The sequence below is a fragment of the Lytechinus variegatus genome, chromosome 15 (assembly GCF_018143015.1).
Source record: "Lytechinus variegatus isolate NC3 chromosome 15, Lvar_3.0, whole genome shotgun sequence".
Classification (NCBI taxonomy): Eukaryota; Metazoa; Echinodermata; class Echinoidea; order Temnopleuroida; family Toxopneustidae; genus Lytechinus; species Lytechinus variegatus.
In genome coordinates, this window is record NC_054754.1 from 13,922,421 (window position 1) to 13,929,626 (window position 7,206).

Here is a 7,206-nt window from a genome sequence, read left to right on the forward strand (position 1 = left end):
CAGGTGACAAGTGTGACCTTCTAGCTCAGATTTTTTTAAAGTCAAACCAATGTTAACCAATCACTTTAATGTACCAATTTCTCACCGCATCGCTATGCTACCTTGTAAAAGGAAATTTTATATTTTGTTGACTGTAGGTAAGAATATAGAAGTTCCCTCTTGAATATATCGGTAATTAATGTTGTCGCTCAATATACAGATAATCCCTTGCATGTGAGAAGATATTGACATTTTCGGATTTCCATGCCTTTTGCAGATCGTGTTTGTTGTTGGGTTTTTTTCGGAGATAAATGGCATGCGATGGTATCCTAAAAAAATTGTTTTCTGATTTTATTGCGGATTATTCGATATTGATATTGAAAAATATCAAAATGAAAGACATAAACTTAATACTGTGTAGGCTTAAAGTGCTCTCATTCTCCCAGTAATGTACTACGAAAACACATTTTGGAAATGCGTCAGGTTTCTTGCGCTGACGCCATGTGTTGTGAAATTTGTGAATAGATATAAACATATCAATCGAGAATCATTATCAACACTTTTACAAACATTATTATTATCGACACCATGGTCTATGTTATAAAGTAAACATGGATTAGCAGAAGCCGAGCAGAGAAACAATACCAAGGCAATAATGTGGCAAGGTTTTTAATACCCCCCCCAAAAAAAAAAAATCTTGTAAATTACAAAAAATGCAGGTCATTCTATAAACTTATATTCGAATTTCCCGCAGAATTGCGTTACTCTTCAAGTATAACAAATAAGACACCAAACAGCTGATACAATCAAACTATCACGCCAAATTTTTCAGACTACTATAGCTTCGGTGCTCCATTAAAAAAAATGCAATTTTATGAAGAAAAATTAGAACGTATTATATGCCATAATAAAAACTGTGGGCCTATATACCAAAGATCCAAACAGTCACTGTTAGTTAATCAAGCACTACTAATGAATGATAGACAAAAACCAAGAACACAAAAAAAAAGAACTGTCCAATCGAAAATGTTTACTTACCGCAGAATATCCTATAACTTGGATGTAAACATACATGTGGAAAGCGAATTCCTGGAGGTCGTGTACAGTGGCGCCTCTCCCCACATAAAGAGTGTAAAGGAATGAATGATTCTCGCTGCTACCGCAACTATCGGGTGACATGTGAATGTAATGTATAATGCTTCTCAGACCGTTGTGATCAGCTGTCAAATGGGAGGGTCGGAAAAAATGCATTGACTTCGAACAAGGCGCCGTTGGTGATGTTAGTTTAAATTTCCATAAAATGAAAATTTACGCATGCAGCGGAAACTACACATTTCGCGGGCTTGTTCGTCGTTGATCTTCAAATACCTAATTTCAGGATCCTGCCTCTCTTCTTCTAGATTATCGTCGCCTTCTTCTTCTTAATCATTTAAATCTTTCGATTTCTTTTAAATTACTTTTCTTCATAACATTAAAAAAATCTTTTAATTTTCCTCCTTCTTCTTCTTCTCCTCCTCCTCCTTCTTCTTATCCTTCTTCAAAAATAAGTATTCTTCTACTACTTTTACTACTACGACTACTAATATACATCTACTACTACTTCTTCTTCTACTACTACTACTACTACTACTACTACTACTACTACTACTATACATATACTACATAATTATACTACTACTACTACTACTACTGCTTCTGCTACTACTATACTACTACTACTAGTAATAATAATATAATGATACTATTATTTATTCTTCTTCCTCATCCTCTTCTTCATTTTCTTCTTCGAATCTTCTTCTTCATCTTCTTCTCCTTCTTCTTCTCCTTTCTCTTCTTCCTCTTTTTCTTCTCAATACTCCTCAATACTTTCTCGCATGGAACGTCCTGCATAGCGTGTCGTGACAAAATGCGCGAGTTTTTTTTTTCAGTTGCGTCTTTCTCACTACAAATTCAGATGATTCCCTTGTCACAAGTCGTTACTCTGCTCATGAATGCATAAGTGAAGGATAATACTTATCCAGGGTGGTTCTGCGCGTCTGTTATCTCACCTCGCCATCAATAACGAGCTAATAGCCCAGTGATGATTTCATAACGACTCCCATTCGTGGGCCAGATACAATAATAGCCATCATATTTGCTTTCTTACTTGCCTGAACTATCTGCGTTGAGTGTTTGTTTTGCAAGTAAAATTGTGAGAAGAGCTCGCTTCCTTTAAAAAGCTAATCTACCCCGTCAACAAGTCGACTTGCATTGGAACGGGCAAATCAACTAAACACTGAGAATGTTACGATCGAATGTTAAATAAGAAATGCTTGATATTTTCAAGCTTCATATGACTTTAATATTTTATATGATTTATACGATAGGTTAAATTCGAATGTAAGATATATTAAATTTATGTAAGATATATTTGATGATTTACATACAAAACTATTGTTCATTATATTGATGGCAAATTTCAGATATGTATTTTCTTGTCCAGAATTTGTTGTGAAAAATGTTGCAAAAACCAATAAATGAATAATGAAAATGAAATAAATTTTATGTATGTTTTCTATTTTTTACGGAAGTAAAACAAACAAACAAAAAAACGAGTTTTACCTAGAATACATGGGAATGGCAGGTGATATTATGGCGGGTGACATTATCAGGATTATACATATTTTTTCTGTATTCTGTTGTGTTGAATATTAGACATTTTGAGATTTTATTGTCATTTCACATGCGTGTTTACGAGTAACCAGAACATTGAGTTACAATATTGAAGAAAATGTAGAATTGTTTCATCTTTCATACGATAATTACAAGCAATAGGAAATTGCCAGCGTGTTATAATCTTCCTTAACGCTGACGTTGTCAGTTGTTAAGTTAAGAAGAACTTTAGAATATCCTTTTCTTTAGTCTACTTCCGATTGTATTATGTGTGTTATTCTTATTAAAATCCACTTGCTGTTAGTAATGAACTTGGCCTTTAAGGAACGATTTTCTTTTATAAAAAGGAAGCAGGAAGAGAATCGAATTGAAAAGAGTCAAAACAAACACAAGCAAGTGAGGCTTCAGAAAAGGAGGAAGAAAAGGGTAGCCGGTAAAAACGAAGTGGCCTCGCCACCCGATGTGCAAAAAATAAAATAAAGAAAGAAAAATGGAAGAAGAGGAGAAGAAATAAGTGGAAGGGTAAGACGATAAAGAAAAATCAATGAAATGGGAGGAAGGCAATAATTCCAAATATATAGAAAATTGTTGGGCCATTATATGAAAATTAATATTCAACTAGTGCTCACATTGCCTGATAAGAGGATAAAATGGAGCTTTAAGTCATCCCGTTTCAAAGTCAATATATGCACGTCAAATTATTCTGCTCTGCGAGGTTCGTGTTTCGTTATTTCGTTGTAAGTGATATATGTATCCTGATCATCATAATTACAAAAGTTGCTGATTTCTCTCGCACTTTACGTGCTCGCATTATTTTAATAGCAGATAAGCAATGTACGTACATGACGTATATCCCTCTTCATGGCTTCTAGGAAACGGTCTTTAAAGGTCAAGTCCACCACAGGAATATGTTGATTTGAATAAATAGAGAAAAATCAAACTAGCATAACGCTGAAAATTTCATAAAAATTGGATCTATTAATAAAGAAAATTATGACATTTTAAAGTTTCGCTTATTAAAAAAAAAAGTGATATGCACAACTCAATGACATGCAAATAAGACAGTCGATGATGTCCCTCACTCACTATTTCTTTTGATTTTATTCTTTGAATTATACAATATTTCCCTTTTTATACAAATTTGATAAGGAACAAATTGACTGAACCATATAGTATTAAACAATACTAATTCCATATGTTCAGGGAGGAATTATTGTTGTTACACTTGACAATGAGGAGAAAATTTGAATGTTTCATAAATGCAAAAGAAATATTGAGTGGATGATGTCATCAGTCTCCTCATTTGAATACCGACCAGGATGTGCAAATAACTGTTTTGTGAAATTGAGCGAAACTTTAAAATGTCATAACTTTCTTATGTTGAATCCGATTTGATGGAATTTTCAGTGTTCTGTTTGTTGATTTTTTCTCTTTTTATTCAAATAAACCTTTTATTGGGATGGACATGTCCTTTAAATGCCAACTTTTCAAGTCAGTATATCAAATATTGCTTTGCGTAGGAATTAATTGGTTAGTTATGCTTCCTGGTCATAATTACAAATAGTGCTAAGGATGTCAAGTAAAAAGTTCATCTCGCATTTATTTAGCGCAAACCATATCCTCTCTGTAATTTTTCTAAATGTCGAACTGTGCTTAAATTATTTCTTGACAGTTTATTGAAACTTTCAGCACGTGCTTTGCGCTCATATTGATTGTTTGAGAAAAAAATAGCTTGTACTGTATTTAAAAACGTGGGTAAAATATTAAGTTTTCACCAGCCCGAAATCTATACACAACAACAAAAGTAAATCCCCCGTAAACAAACATCAATAATTTCCGAACCAATGTGTTTTTTAAATATATTTTTACATGAGCGTGTAGGTAATTTTATAAGCTACCCTCTGAGTTATGGACGTACTTTACGTCATGCTTCAGTGAGCACCGCCAGAAGGCAAAAAGTCACAAGCCAAATATCATGACTTTGATTCCATTTTATTGGAACTAATTCCACATTCTCATCATAAAAAATAGTCAGAAGGCTTGTAAAAGGTACTCTCTAAAAGACGATACAACTTTTGGCTAAATTTCACAGTTGAATAAAAAAAAGTCCAAATTTGCTATGATTGGATTTTTACACATCTATATCAATAAAAATGATAGAATATGATGACAGTTATTTTTGGAAGAGTTGTTTCAACAATATTCATAGTTTCACGGTTCAATGAACATTTATTGAAAAAAAATACGGTTTTCAAATATCATAGGCAAGTATTGTTTCATTTTGGGAACTGAAAATGATCTTTTCTCAACTTTTTCGTTAGGTTCATGACCAGTTAACATGCTTCAATGATTCAAAGGCGTTTAATTAAATATCCACGATTAAATAACACGTGGAATGCGATTAGCTATTTTTTACGTTATTGAAAAAAATGCAATTTGTAACTATGGATATCTGTCACAAACAACCTTGCATAGTTCATTTGATTTGATTTTTATGAAAATCCCGATGTTTAATACATCAGTGAGCACACAATATTTGAAAATTAGTTCAAGGCTTTGGCCCCACTCTGCATAACACCATAAAATTGGATGGATGTGGTGATTTTTTTACCTGATTGCTAAGAAAGCATGAATGCTTGTAAGCAAGCAACCAGAGGACCGACGGCTTAAAGTCCCCTCCGAAGGACCTCGTACTGAGGATTAATGCCTTACCAAAGGGCACTAGCGCACCTAGTGCAGGCGCGGATCCAGGAGGGGGCCGAGCCGGCCTCGCCCCCCCTATTTTTTGACAACCTGCAGAAAAAGTGTACTCTTTATCTTAATAGAAACTACGAAAAACAGAAAGAAAAGTAAGAAAGAGGTATTATACCCATGATGTGTAACTTACAGTCTCGTAACGGCCGGCCCGACCCCGAAAGGAAACAAGAAAAAGGTTAGGGAAACAATTGTAAAATAGACTTTATATGAAAAATTTCGCTCGCGCTCGCTTTGCCTGTGTAATGAATCCCATTCAAGAGGATTAAATGACACTTCCTATTATATCCACTTCTGAAATCAATTTGCACACAATATTCGCACATCAAGCTTTCATTATTTTGTTTGATTTACACAAATTGTTATATCAAAATTCTCAGCTCGCGCTGCGCGCTCGCATTGTTTGATTTGTGAGATACCTATCTTCTTTGGAAATTGTTTCCAAAATTTGTCAAAATGCTCTTTTATCATAACAGCTTGTTCTTTTTTTTTAATAAAAACGCGCTTAAAGAGTCCAGTTTTCAGGTCGGAATATCAAAAATTTTGAGCTCGAGCTTCGCACTTTCATTATTTATTGCTGATATCCTCTTCATTAATCACTAGAAACAGTCCTAATTGAGTCCCTTTTCACGTTACTATAATCAAATTTCGGCTCGCGCTTCGCGCTCGCATTGTTTAGTTCATGATTATAAAAACTGCTCAGAATCTTCAGTTCTAAGGACATAAAATATCAAAGAATTTTAGCTCGCGCTTCGCGCTCGCATTATATATTAAGACCACATGAGATACCTTATCTTGTTTATAACAATAAAAACTAGCATATATTCAAAACTTCAGTCTTTAGTTAGGACTACCCCCTGAAAAACCAACAAAAAAAAATCAGATTATAGCGGCTAATCGAGAAAAATTTTGATGAAAATATTTTCGGCCCCCCCCCCCCCTATTGGCGAAAGCTTGGTCCGCCCCTGTAGTGGGAATCGAACCCGGGTCACCAGAATACGAATCCCCCGCTCTACCGACTGAGCTATATCGCGCCTCCTCTAATTCACCTTAAGGCAACTTTTGCCCAACTTTACATTTTATATTTGCACAATCTGAAAAACGACTCTTGTGACTTTCAAAAATTGTCATTTTTAATTCAATCTTTAATTACTCATGCATGACTCAACCGATCAATCTTATTTTCCCCACAGGAGCTGATTAATGATATGAGTGCAGAACACCACCTATACGGAATATCATATCTCAAAATAATTCTGTTCAAAAGTTACAGCAATTTGATTTAGAGGGGACTTATTTTTTTGTTGTGTATATGTCCACACCAGAGAAGTATTGAAATAACACCAGTTTGGAATAAAACCTATGCTGTTTTATTGGTGTTGTATAAACATATACCTGGTGTTAGACCAAAACCAAACTGGTGTTGTTCAACACTTCTCTGGTGTGGACATATATAGATTCCTGGCTGGTGTTAGATCAACACCGGGGTTTTTGCAGTGATAAACACTTTTCTTTTTCAGCCAGATATTCGAAAGCTATCTCTTTACGAGCCTTTCTGCCCCGTATTATACGTCGAGCTGTACATTGTGATTATCATCGTCGTCGTAGTTATCATCATTATCTCCATTATCATTTTGTTCAAATGAAATGTATATGATACGAAAAGATGTGTTTGGGTGCCAATTAGAATATAGTGGTCGCACTAGCCAATTCCAATTAATGAAGTGAATTAAGTTGCATCAGCTGAAAGAGGGCGGTATTGTACAATACGACGTAGAAGACTCTAATACGAGTGATGACAAAGGACAAGTGCCCCCCCCC

General features: G+C 34.8%; 1 protein-coding gene across 2 annotated transcripts in view; it reads right to left on the bottom strand.

Moving 5' to 3' along the window:
* Positions 1 to 1,280, bottom strand: part of LOC121429129 (D(2) dopamine receptor A-like) — a 36,835-nt gene extending 35,555 nt beyond the window's left edge. For both annotated transcript variants that reach the window (XM_041626045.1, XM_041626044.1), the window contains exon 1: positions 1,018 to 1,280. The gene's annotated coding sequence lies outside the window, so the exon portion shown is untranslated. The remainder of the gene's footprint in view (positions 1 to 1,017) is intronic.
* Positions 1,281 to 7,206: the final 5,926 nt, after the last annotated feature.